Source organism: Crocuta crocuta, unplaced genomic scaffold (assembly GCF_008692635.1).
Source record: "Crocuta crocuta isolate KB4526 unplaced genomic scaffold, BGI_CrCroc_1.0 scaffold420, whole genome shotgun sequence".
In the NCBI taxonomy this organism is placed as follows: Eukaryota; Metazoa; Chordata; class Mammalia; order Carnivora; family Hyaenidae; genus Crocuta; species Crocuta crocuta.
The window spans coordinates 1-14039 of record NW_027528356.1 but is presented as its reverse complement, the minus strand read 5'-3'; the positions used below and the strand labels follow the sequence as shown (position 1 = coordinate 14039).

The following is a 14039-nucleotide window of genomic DNA, read 5'->3' as shown; positions in this document are numbered from 1 at the left end:
AAAATTAAAAGAAGGGGATTGAAAAAAAAAAAAAAAAAAAAAAAAAGCATAGAAGACACCAGAAAAACTCTTGCTACAGAAATTAAAGGCCTAAGAACTAGTCAGGATGAAATAAAAAATGCTATAACTGAGATGCAAAACTGGAACATTCACAACAAAGACAGAGGAAAGAACAGTTGATATAGAAGATAAAATTATGGAAAATAATGAAGCCAGAAAAAGAGAAATTATTAGATCACAAGGGGGGACTTAGAAAACTTAGTGATTCCATAAAACAAAACAATATCCATATCACAGGAATCCCAGAGGAAGAAGAGTGGGAAAAGGGGGAAAGAAGGCTTATTTGAACAAACTATACCTGAGAATTTTCTTAATCTGGGGAAGGAAGCAGGCATTAAAGTTCAAAGAGCACATAGAATGCCCCTCATAATCAACAAAAACAGGTAAACACCTTGACATATCATAATGAAACTTGCAAAATACAAGAGAGAATAGTGAAAGCAGCTAGAGACTAAAAGTCCTTAACCCACAAGGGTAGACACATAAGGGTAGCAGCAGACCTGTCCACTGACACTTAGCAAGCCAGAAAGGAGTGGCAGGAAATATTCAACGGCTGAATGGGAAAAATATACAGCCAAGAATTCTTTATCCAGCATTCAGACTAGAAGGAAAGATTAAACAGTTTCCCAAACAAAAACTAAGGGAGTTTGACCCCTAAACCAGACCTGCAATAAATTAAGGGGACTCTCTCGGTGGAGAAAAAAAGAAGACCAAAGCAACTACAAAAAAACAAACAAAAAAAAAACAACCAGAGAACATCACCAAACACCAACTCTACCAGTAACAAAATGGCACTAAATTCATATCATTCAGTTATCACTCTAAATGTATAATGGACTTATGCTCTGATCAGAAGATATAAGATAACAGACTGAATTTTTAAAACCATATTTATCTATATGCTGCCTATAGGAGACTCATTTTAGACCTAAAGACACCTGCAGATGGAAAGAGAGGGGATGGAGAATCATCTATCATGCTAATGGAGGTCGAAAGAAAGCCAGAGTAGCCACACTCGTATCAGACAAACTAGATTTTAAAACAAAAACTGTCACAAGAGATGAAGAGCATCATTTCATAATTAAGAGATCTATCCATCAAGATCTAACAATTGTAAATATTTATGCCCCCAAATTGAAAGCACACAAATATACAAATCAATTACCGCAAATATAAAGAAACTCATTGATAATAATACCATAATACTAGAAGACTTTAATACCCTGCTTACAGCAATGGAAAGATCATCTAACAAGAAAATCAACAAGGAAACAATGACTTTAAATGACACACTGGACTGGATGGACTTCACAGATATATTCAGAACATTTCATCCTAAAGCAGAAGAATACACATTCTTCTCAAGTACACATGGAACATTCTCACAGTGGGTCACAAATAAGCCCTCAACAGTAGAAAAATACCAAGATCTTACCATGCATGTTTTCAGATCGCAATGCTATGAAATTTGAAACCAACCACAAGAAAAAATTTGGAAAGCCCTCAAAAACATGAAAGTTAAAGAATATTCTACTACAAAATGAATGGGTTAACCAAGAAATTAGAAAAAAAAATGTAAAATACATGGAAGCAAAAGAAAATAACAACGTGAGTGTCCAAGCTCTTTGGGATGCAGCAAAGGCAATCCTAAGAGGAAAGTACATTGTAATTCAGGCCTATCTCAAGAAGCAAGAAAGGTCCCAAATACAAACCTAATCTTACAGCAAAAGGAGCTAGAAAAGAAGAGGTAAATAAACACTAAAGCCAGCAGAAAATGGAAAATAATAAATATTAGAGCAGAAATAAAGAATACAGAAACAAAAAAAAAATCCCACAATGGGTCAATAAAACTAAATGCTGGTTTTTGAAAGAATAAACAAAACTGGGATGCCTGGGTGGTTCAGTCAGTGAAATGTCTGACTTCAGCTCAGGTCATGATCTTTCAATTTGTGAGTTCAAGCCCTGTGTCCAGCTCTCTGCTGACAGCTCAGAGTCTGGAGTCTGCTTAATATTCTGTGTCTCCCTCTCTTCTCTGCCCATCCCTGTTTGTGTTCTCTCTTTCAAAATTAAAATATATTAAAAAAAGAAAGAATAAACAAAATTGCTAAACCTGTAGGAAGACTTATCAAAAGAGAAAGAACCCAAATAGACAAAATCACAAATGAATGACAGAGCACAACAAACACTACAGAAACACTATTATAAGAGAATACTATGAAGCACTATATGCCATCAAATGAGGCAATCTGGAGGAAATGGATAAATTCCTAGACTCACGCACTACGCAAACTGAAATACAAATAAATAAAAAATTTGAACAGGCCCATAACCAGCAAAGGAATTCAATCAGTTATCAAAAGCCTCCCCAAAAGCAAGAGTCCTGGGCCTTAGCTTCCCAGTGGAATTATACCAGACATTTAAAAAAGAGTTAATATCTATTCTTCTCAAACTGTTCCAAAAAGAAGAAATGGAAGGAAAACTTTCAAACTCATTCTACAAAGCCAGCATTACCTTGATTCCAAAGCCAGACAAAGAACTCATTAAAAAGGAGAGTTATAGACCTCGGCATCATCGTCACCATCGTCAGCAATGGAGAGATCAACTAGACAGAAAATCACTAAAGAAACAATGGACCTGAACGACATATTGGACCAGATGGATTTGATAGATATATTTAGAACTCTACATCCCGAGGCTATGGAATTCACTTTCTTCTCAAGTGCGCATGGCACATTCTCCAAGATAGATCACATACTGGGTCATACAGCAGCCCTCAATAAATATAAAAGAACTGAGATCATACCTTGCAAACTTTCAGATCATAATGCTATGAAACTTGAAATCAATCATGGGAAAAAGTTTGGAAAACCTCCAAAAACATGGAGGTTAAAGAACGCCCCCCCTAAAGAATGAATAGGCCAATCAGGGAATTAGAGAAGAAATTTAAAAATATATGGAAACAAATGAAAATACAACAATCCAAAATCTTTGGGATGCAGAAAAGGCAGTCCTAAGAGGAAAGTACATTGCACTCCAGGACTATTTCAAGAAACCAGAAAAGCTCAAATACAAAATCTACAGCACACCCAAAGGAACTAGAAGCAGAGCAGCAAGGGTACCTCAAACCAAGCAGAAGAAGAGAAATAATAAAGATCAAGGCAGAAATAAACAATATAGAATCCAAAAAACCCAGTACAACAGATCAATGAAACTAAGAGCTGGTTTTTTGAAAAAATAAACAAAATTGATAAACCTCTAGCCAGGCTTCTCAAAAAGAAAAGAGAGAGCACCCAAAAAGACAAAATCATGAATCAAAATGGATTTATTACAACCAACCCTCAGAAATACAAGCAAGTATCAGGGAATATTATGAAAAATTATATGCCAACAAACTAGACAACCTTGAAGAAATGGACAAATTCCTGAACACACACACACTACCACAATTCATATGGGAAGAGATAGAAAATCTGAACAGACCCATAATAGTGAAAAAACTGAATCAGTTATCAAAAATTCCCCAACAAATAAGAGCCCTTGGCCAGATGGCTTCCCTGGGGAATTCTACCAGACATTTAACTCAGAGTTAATACCCATTCTCCTCAAGCTATTCCAAAATATAGAAATGGAAGGAAAACTTCCAGACTCCTTCTACAAAGCCAGCAGCACTTTGATTCCCAAAGCATAGAGACCCAGCAAAAAAGAGGGCTACAGGTCAATATCCTTAATGAATATGGATGCAGATATCCTCAACAAGATACTTGCAAATTGAATTCAACGGCATATAAAAAGAATTATGCACCATGATCAACTGGGATTCATTTCTGGGTTACAGGGCTGGTTCCATATTTGCAAATCAATCAACGTGATACACCATGTTAACAAAAGATAAAAACCACATAATCCTGTCCATAGATGCAGAAAAAGCATTTGACAAAACACAGCATACTTTCTTAATAAAAAACCTTGAGAAAGTCAGGATAGAAGGAACTTACTTAAACATCATAAAAGCCATTTATGAAGAGCCCACAGCTAACATCATCCTCAACGGGGAAAAACTGAGAGCTTTCCCCGAGATCAGGAACACAGCAGGGATGTCCACTCTCACCACTGTTGTTTAACATAGTGCTGGAAGTCCTAGCATCAGCCATCAGACAACAAAAGGAAATAAAAGGCATCAGAATTGGCAAAGAAGAAGTCAAACTTCCACTTTTCACAGATGACATGATACTCTACATAAAAAACCCGACAGACTCCACCAGAAGCCTACTAGAACTGATCCATGAATTCAGCAAAGTTGCAGGATACAAAATCAACGTACAGAAATCAGTTGCATTTTTATACACCAACAATGAAGCAACAGAAAGAGAAATCAAGAAACTGATCCCATTAACAATTGCACAAAAAAACATAAAATACCTAGGAATTAAATCTAACCAAAGATGTAAGAGATCTGTATGATGAAAACTATAGAAAACTTATGAAGGAAACTGAAGAAGACACAAAGAAGTGGAAAACACTCCATGCTCATGGGTCTGAAGAATAAATATTGTTAAAATGTCATTACTACCCAAAGCAATCTACACATTCAATGCAATCCCAATCAAAATTGCACCAGCTTTCTTCTCAAAACTAGAACAATCCTAAAATTTGTATGGAACCACAAAAGACCACGAATAGCCAAGTAATATTGAGGAAGAAAACCAAAACCAAAATCCCAGACATTAGCTTCTACTACAAAGATGTAATCAAGAGAGTATGGTATTGGCACAAAAACAGACACATAGACAACAGAATAGAGAACTCAGAATTGGACCCACAAATGTATGGCCAATTCATCTTTGACAAAGCAAGAAAGAGTATCCAATGGAAAAAAGACAGCCTCTTTAACAGATGATACTGGAATAACCGGACAGCAATGTGCAAAAAGAATGAAACTAAATCACTTTCATACACCAAACTCAAAAATAAACTCAAAATGGATGAAGGACCTGAACGTGAGACAGGAAACCATCAAAACCCTAGAGGAGAAAGCAGGAAACAACTCCTTGACCTCAACCACAGAAAATTCTTACCTGACACATCCCCAAAGGCAAGGGAATCAAGAGCAAAAATGAACTATTGGGACCTCGTCAAGATAAAAAGCTTCTGCACAGCAAAGGAAACAATCCCATAAAACTAATAAGCAACCCATGGAATGGGGGAAAAATAGCTGCAAATGATATATCAGATAAAGGGCTAGTATCCAAAACCTATAAGGAACTTACCAGACTCCACACCCAAAAAACGAATAATCCAGTGAAGAAATGGGCAGAAGACATGAACCCACACTTCTCCAAAGAGGACATCCAGATGGCCAAAAGACACATGAAACAATGCTCAGTGTCCCTCCTCATCAGGGAAATACAAATCAAAACCACACTGAGATACCACCTCACTCCTGTCAGAGTGGCTAAAATTAACTACTCAGGAAACAACAGAGTCTGGCAAGGATGTAGAGAAACAGGAACCCTCTTGTACTGTTGGTGGGAATGCAAACTGGTGCAGCCCCTCTGGAAAACAGTGTGGAGGTTCCTCAAAAAATTAACAACAGAACTCCCCTATGACCCAGAAATAGCACTGCTAGGAATTTACCCAAGGGATACAGGAGTGCTGGTGCATAGGGGCACATGTACCCCAATGTTTATAGCAGCACTTTCAACCATAACCAAATCATGGAAAGAGCCGAAATGTCCATCAACTAATGAATGGATAAAGAAGATATGGTTTATATATATAATGGAATACTACTTGGCAATGAGAAAGAATGAAATCATGCCATTTGCAGCAATGTGGATGGAACTAGACTAGGTATTATGCTAAGTGAAATAAGTCAGTCAAAGAAAGACGGATGTCACATGTTTTCACTGATATGTGGAAACTGAATACTTAACAGAAGACCATGAGGGAAGGGAAGGGGAAAGATAGTTATAAACAGAAAGGGAGGGAGGTAAACCATAAGAGACTCTTAAATATAGAGAACAAACTGAAGGCTGATGGGGGTGTAGGGGTAGAGGGGGAAACGGGTGACCGGCATTGAAGAGGGCACTTGGGATGAGCACTCGGTGTTGTATGTAAGAGATGGACCATGGGAATTTATCCCAAACACCAAGAGCACACTTTACACACTGTATGTTAACCAATTTGACAATAAATTATAATTTAAAAAGTGATGCCTCAGAAATAAAAGGGATCATAAGAAACAATTATGGAGTATTATATACCAACAAACTGAGTAACATAGAAGAAATGGGTAAATTCCTAGAAACACATACAACCTACCAAAACAGAATCAAGATGAATTAGAAAGTCTGAAGAGACCAATGATTAATAATCAGATTAAGCTTTTTTAAAAACCTCCCCAAATAGAAAAGTCCACAACCAGATGGTTTCATTGGTGAATTCTACCAAACATTTAAAGGATTAATGCCAATCCTTCTCAAACTCTTCCAAAAAACTGGAAAGGAGGGAATCCTCCAAATTCATTTTATAAGGCCAGCATACTCTGATACCAAAGACAGACAAAAATGCTACCAGAAAAAAAAATTACAGACCAATATCCCTGCAAAAATACTCAAAAAAATTCTGGCAAACCAAATTCAACAGAACATTAAAATGATCATACACACTATCAAGTGGAGATTTACTCCTGGGATACAAGGATAGTTTGACATACACAAATAAATGAAACGTAATACACTGCCTTGACAAAGAGGAGGATGAAAATCATAATTATCTCAATAGATGCAGAACTAAGATTTGACAAAATTCAGTATTCTGTGATAAAATGTGAAAACTAGTTGGGTATAGAAGGAACACACCTCAACACCAAAAAGGCATATATAAAAAGCTCCAAACACACCCAATAGTGAAAAACCTTAGGAAGAAGGCAAAGATGCCTACTCTCACTACCCCTATTCAACACAGCACTGAAATTCCTAGTCCTAATCAGAGGAATTAGGCAAGAAAAAGAAGTAAAAGGCATCCAAATCTGAAAAGAAGAATATCTATTTGCAGATGACATGATCATATACGTAAAAAATTCTAAAGAGTCAACAGCAACAAAAACTGTTAGAGCTGAAATGAACTCAACAAACTTGCAGGATATAAAATCAACATACAAAAATTGGTCCTGCGTCTAAACAAAAGCAAGGAACTACCTCAAAATGAAATTAAGAAAACAATCCCATGCTCGATTTCAATACAAAGAAGAAAATACTTAGTGATAAATAAACTTAACAGAAGATGTGAAAGACCTATAAACTGAAAAGTATAGATAACTGATGAGGGCTCACTGATAATGTGGAAAGACATCCATATTCATAGATTGGAGAACTTAATATTGTTTAAATACCCATATTGCCTAGAGTGCCCTACAGATTTAATACAATCCCTATTAAAATCCCAATGGAATCTTTACAGAAATAGAAAAATCAAAAAATGCATATGGAACCACAGTAGAGCCTGAATAGCCAAAACAATTTTGAACAAGAGCAAAGCTGGAGGCATCACATTTCCTGATTTCAAAATATATGACAAAGCTACAATAATCAAAATAATATAGTACTGGCATATAAACATATAGGTCAATGGACCCAAGAGCCCAGAAATAAATCCATCTATAGTGTGATCATCAAGAAGTGTTCCAAAAACTCACAAAGGGTAGAGGATAGTCTCTAATAAATGGTGATGGGAAAACATGCTGAAAAGTGAAACTGGTCCCTTATATAACTTCATCTACAAAAATCAACTCTAAATGGATAAAAAAGACTAAAGACCTGAAAAACACAGGGATTCTGCTGCTGGGATCTATTTTGTGTCTTCAAAGCCTGGCATCCAGATGCATAGATCAGGGTTATGTTTAGTTTGTTGGGATGGGTTAACAAGTACCACTGATATTCTGGCACATACAAGGTGCTTCTATGACTGCTCACCTCTGAACATCAACCTCATCACCTACAAAGTGAAACAACAACGTATCCACATTGTTGGGGTTTTCATGGACTTGGCAAGCATGCCTGTGAAAGTACTCCTCACAGTGCCTGGCACACACTAGAAACTCAAGTGATGCAGTGATGATGCAAATTTGCATTTTCAGTGGAACCTGAAGAACACAGCTGGGCACTCAGATTGGCTCTGCTCTTCCTTCAACAGTTCAGGACACCAAGGGTTTTGGCTGTCAATATTCTGATCATGGGAAACATGCTGCATTCTAAAGGTGATCCTTTATAATTTTCCAGCCAGTATTGAAGTTCTATGCCATGTCTGCTCCACTGGGAGCCACCCAAGGGAGAAAACAGATTTCTCCCTCAGGAACTGTCCTTGGGTCTACTTTTCTCCTAGCAGAGTCCATCCAATAGGTCAGTCCTGCCAGCACATTCTGGAGAGAACTGGTCATGTCTGACCTCCAGGAGGAGAAGCTCTGGCCTACCACCCACCCCACTGAGGACAGGACTCCTGGGGGGGTCAGCCCCACTCTGCATCCAGCAACCGCAGAAGTGATATTCCCAGACCCATCCAGGTGAAAATGAGAAGACCTCTGACAATCACAGGGGAATGAAGGCCCCAGAGGAGAGACAGGATGAGGGCAAGCCACAGATGGTCAGAACAAACAAAAGTCAGTCCACATAGGAGAGACTTACAGCCACCAATACAGACCCATGTCCTCCTCCCAGACCAACATACACTCCACCAGTCACTGTGATCTGTGCCACCATATTACAGCCCCACAGAGCTCCACACATCCTCAAACACACAAACTCTCTACATACCAGATGCCTGGTTGTATACCCAGAACCCTCATGCCCCAAATATACATATACCCCTCAGCCCCGATAAAATTACAGGTATGGTTGTGAATTAAAAAATGCACTCCCAGGGCACCTAGGTGGCCCAGGCAATTAAGTGTCCAACTTTGGCTCAGGTCATGATCCATCAGTCAGTGGGTTCAAGCTGTAAGACGGACTCTGTGTTGACAACTCAGAGGCTGGACGTGCTCGGATTGTGTCTCCCCCCCTCTCTCTGCCTCTCTTCCACCCACACTCTGCCTGTCTCTCTCTCTCAAAAATAAACATACATTAAAAAAATAGTTTTTATTTAAAAAAATGCACTTCCAACCATCCCCATATCCCACAAAAGTCCACTTGATCCCATTAAACCTCCAATGCAATGCACACAAACCCTCCAACAATAACTGAATACGTTAAAACCAAACTCACATCTTAATATTACACACAATCCTCTAATCCCAAATATACCACATACAGTCCCCTACAGCCGTGAAAATCCACGTTTGCCTCCAAAGCTCAGACAAACACATAACTACCCTCAGAAAGACACAGACAGGTATTCCTACCTTCTCCTAGTCACTCCCCAAAACAAACATGATACCACCCTGATACAAACATACACCCGACTCCCTCTTGAGAACATATAAATGGCACGTCTACAACCCCAATTATACACATACAACTCACAATACCCCAATATACTAACAACCCTAATCTCCCAAATCCCTCCACTCCCTAAATTCTTACCCTGACAGGATAGATGAGTATGGGTATAAAATTGATAGGGAAAACACACACAAAACCAACACATAAAGGATTAAAATGCATAACCGTACCTCTTCCGAAATGAACATACACGTATTCACCATAGTCTCAAAATGCACAGAACCAGCCACACCACCCAGCCACCCACACACACCATTCCACACCAGCTGTATACTCCCAGCCCTCTTTGCCCCCAAATCACACATATACAATCCCTACACATCCTTTAAATTACCCCCAAACCATCCCATAACCCGAAACATATACTCACAAGTTACTCCCACAACCTTGTGTCATGATCCATGTTGCTTCTCCCCAAATTACTTCCAAATACAAAACACACACACACACACAACCATCCCCCCAACCCATCCCCACTCAAGGCCTTCAGAAAAAACTACAGAAAAAAAAAGGTAGTGATATACATATACATACCCCAGCCCCTTAAACCTCTCAAAATATGCATGAACCCTTCAAAATTCCTCAAACACACTCTGGACCCCTTACATATAGAGCTATACACACATGCAATCATTCATGTCCCAAATACACACGCACCCGATGATATATAAGCAATCCACAATCCTATACTGTATACATTTGAACACTCTCTAGGATTTCACTCATATGTGGAATTTAAAAACAAAATAGATGAACATATGATTAGGGGAAAAAACACAGAGGGGGAGGCAAATCATAAGAGACTACTACCAGTCACAGGAGCTGAGTCCAACCCAGCGGTGATGATGGAGGACCTCATCTCCTGACCTGCTCCCCCCTCCTCTCCCAAAAGAGTCAGGGCCTGCCTCCGGCCCTGTCCTGATTCCCAATCTCTCCCTGCTCTGTTCCTACTGCCCCACTGACCCTGTTCTGCCTTTCCCAGTGTCCGCAGGCTGTAGGCCTCCTCTCTTGGACCCGTGGCTCCTACGGCTCCTACAGCACACATCAGAGCAGCCTCCTTTGTAGGAGCCACTTGTAGGGTGGCTACAGTGGGTCCTCAGACCCACTCCTGTGTCGCTGCAGGGCCCTAGGCTCCCAAAACCCAGTGTGGATGAGAGGGTTCAGGTCCTTTATCCCCTCCAACTTCTGCGAAGTAGAAGGGGTGGGAACTCCTAATGGCCTGGCCAAAGGGGCCACTCAGTACAGAACAGAGGAGTCCTTCTGCCCGTGGAGAGATGGGACAACACAGGGTATGTCCCATAATGTACACGCCAAAACACCTAGTGGCTCCAGAACAGCCAGCTGTGACCAGACGCAGCCAGTCCAGCAATTTCCATTCGTTCCACTTGAGTGGGGCACATTCAGTGCTGCTTTGAGATATCAAGGTACTCCTGTTCCTCTCCCCTAAACCTCAGGGTCTACGACTTCCCATACCAAATACAAAACAAATTAAACACACCCAAGAACGTCTACCTTGTGTATGTTATATCGTATTCTTTCTAAAACATGACATGTTTTAAAATACAAAAACAGGCAAAGTCCATTCTGCCAACAAAACACAATACAATTAATATACCCGGCTGTCACTTCATTGGGGATAGGTTACGAAGCAGGCAGTGAGAGCCACTAGGAATCCACTAGTACTAAGAGAGGCAGCTATTGGGACATTCAAGGAGGTGACATTGCCACCGTTTGTTGGATGGAGATTCGCCATGAGGGAGAAAAGGCCAGTAGGAGACTTACCGTAAGGAAGGCCCAGAAAGGCTTGGACGGGTCCAAGGGAGGTGGGAGGCAGGAGGCAGCTTGGGGCCAGATTGATCGAACCCTCTGGTGGGTCTGCAGCTCCATGTGGACGGAGAAAAAAAGAGCATCACGTCATCCCATCAGAGAAACAGGAGGCTGAGAGAAGCTTCCCAGTACTAGGAGGATCCAGAACCTTCAGAAAAGATAAGAGAGCATACCTATAGGGTTCTAGAACATCAGAGCCATACCGACCCAGGGAGGCACATCCAGGTCTCTCTGGGTCTCAGCCCCCAGACCTTCTGCAGGGACAAAGCCTCCCCACCACCAGCCTTGTCAGTTCACTGACCCCCAGCAGTCCTGCCTAGTGCTGAGGGCTCAGGTGTCCACTGAGATGGGTTGGTTGAGAACGAGTGACATGGCTGAACAGCATGATGGCCAAAACCTCCCACCCCCTGGGCAGCTGGTCTCGCATACACAGGGTTCTACGGACTTTCACCACCTGGAACCCATGAAGGATGTCCTTGCCTACCAGCCATGCTCCGGAAGTGACAGCAATACCAGGACCTGCTCACTGACTTTCAGGGGGTTGCCTGGAAGAGCAGACCTCCTCACCTCCTGTCCAGGAATCCCCACAACTTTCTGAATGCTGCCCATCACACCAACAACACGTTTGTGAAGGTTCTGCACTGACAGCGATCGATGCCCACCAGGCCCATCCGCGGGACCCAGATGCCAGTACCACAAATGCTGAAAGAGTGTCCAACTGCATAACAGACACCCGTGGACCTATGGGCACAAAGAAAAGCTGGAAACCACCAACACTTACAGGGAGTCTTTGGCCCTAAATAATGGGCCCACCTGATTAGGATTAATGCAACAGGACACCTGATTAGGTAGTAATGCAATGGGCCCACCTGATTAGGAGCAATGCAAAGGTTCAGAATGACCAGGGTCGGTGCACACCCACAACGGCCCACAGCCCCGGATGCTCCACTCACAATTCACAGAGCCACTCTCCCCACACACTCAACGATGCCTGAATATGCTTGCTTCACGCATCCATCCATCCATCCACACAAACAGACCAGTGGTGTGCTCATAACTGCTTAATAAAATGCCCTCAGAGAAAGGTGGGAGAGACTTCATTTGCGGTTTTTACCTAGTATTCGTAGTATGACTAATTTCAAGCTACCCACTTAACTGTCCCTAAACATCGTCCCACGTTTGAACAATCCCGTTCCAGCACACACCAACACTTCGTACTAAACCACATCCCAATGGCACAGAAAACATCCCCCAATGCCCTACACTACTCACAGACTCGCCCTCTACACACCAAAATACACACACAACTCCATTAGTCAAACAAACACACTTTGAATGCTCCTAAAAACGTGACGCCTTAGGAACAACCGTGGATAATCCCTGTAGCTGCTGAGGGATATGTACACAACTCTCGACAATCACTAAAAGAAACACAACCGTATAACAAACGGTCCTCCTACACTGCCCGAATATACACAACAGACACCTAAACTGAAACACACACACCTGTCCAAACATCGCCCACATGCACTCGCACGTAAACCTTCCAAATCTGCCATTACTCACCCAAAACTCGAGTCAGGAGGGGGAAAATCACACGTACCCTATTCCCCAAATCACAAACACCCAACCACCAACTCCCCGAGAAGGTATGCACTTCCCCCAACCCCACCCTCCACCCACCCTCACACACAGGCCTGGCCGCTTTATCGCAAATACCCACAGCCGCACTGACCCGCCACACTCCCACCTAACAAGGTCCTCTGCTTCCCTCGCGGCCCCGCACCCTCAGGCGGGAACCAGGATGGCTCCCCGCCGCCTGCCCCCGCCCCGGCCCCCTCCAGGCCCACGACCACCACGACCTCCGCCGGGACGCACGCCCAGACCCGCGGCCGCCCGGGACCCCGCCACCACCGACTCCCAAGAAGCCGCCTCAGACGCTCCGGGTCCGGACGCCGGGACGCGGATCCCAGACCCGCAGGCCAGTCGGGACTCCACAGACGACGCCGACTCCCAAGAACCGGTCTCAGCCCGGCAGGGTTCACACCCGCACACCGCCAACCGCCTGACAAACTCGCACCTCAGCTCACCGTCGTGGCGGCAGTCACCGAGCCTCCACAACGCCAGCCGCCACACATACTATGGTGAAAACTGCCAACCGCGGCGACCCTGAGACGCCAGGAGCGCGCGACAATCACCTCGAGCTTTCCGTCACCGCAGCACGAGGCAGGCCCGCCCCGCCCCCAGCCAGAGGCCGTTGGCGCCCTGCCCCCCAAGGACGCGCACGCGCATTTGCTCCCGCAGGCCGCCTCAACGGACGCTGGGAGCCGTTGGGGGCGTGTCCAGGAGCGCGGCGACCCCGCCCCCGCGACGTGCGCGTGAGGGCGGCGCGGGCACACAGGGGTCAGGCCGGGACGTCTCTGCAGGAGACACCAGGGGCGCGTCCTGTGCCGGGAAGCCTCACAGGCTGGCTGCGCCAGCTCCGATGGGACAGTCGCTTCGGGGCCATCCAGCCTTAAAGCCAGCGCCCATGAAGCAAGCACTCGCGATAGGAACGTCCCAGACGTGCGCTCCGCGCTTCGCACGCCCGTCTAGCAGGCTTAGAGATCAGCTGCACCTGCAAGCCGACGGCCTCGTGTGGGCCAGGTCCCAACCCCG

The 14039-nt window shown here is 43.2% G+C and overlaps 1 long non-coding RNA gene across 7 annotated transcripts in view; it reads right to left on the bottom strand.

Moving 5' to 3' along the window:
* LOC144223075 (uncharacterized) overlaps positions 1-13567 on the bottom strand; it is a 74438-nt gene extending 60871 nt beyond the window's left edge. For 2 of the 7 annotated variants that reach the window (XR_013332552.1, XR_013332547.1), the window contains exons 1-2: positions 13462-13567; positions 11337-11529 (exon numbers count right to left, since the gene is read on the bottom strand). This is a non-coding gene — a long non-coding RNA (uncharacterized LOC144223075). Of the gene's footprint in view, positions 1-11336; positions 11530-11948; positions 12123-13461 lie in introns of all 7 variants that reach the window. The other 5 variants (XR_013332548.1, XR_013332550.1, XR_013332546.1 and 2 more) reach the window with 5 other exon arrangements.
* Positions 13568-14039: the final 472 nt, after the last annotated feature.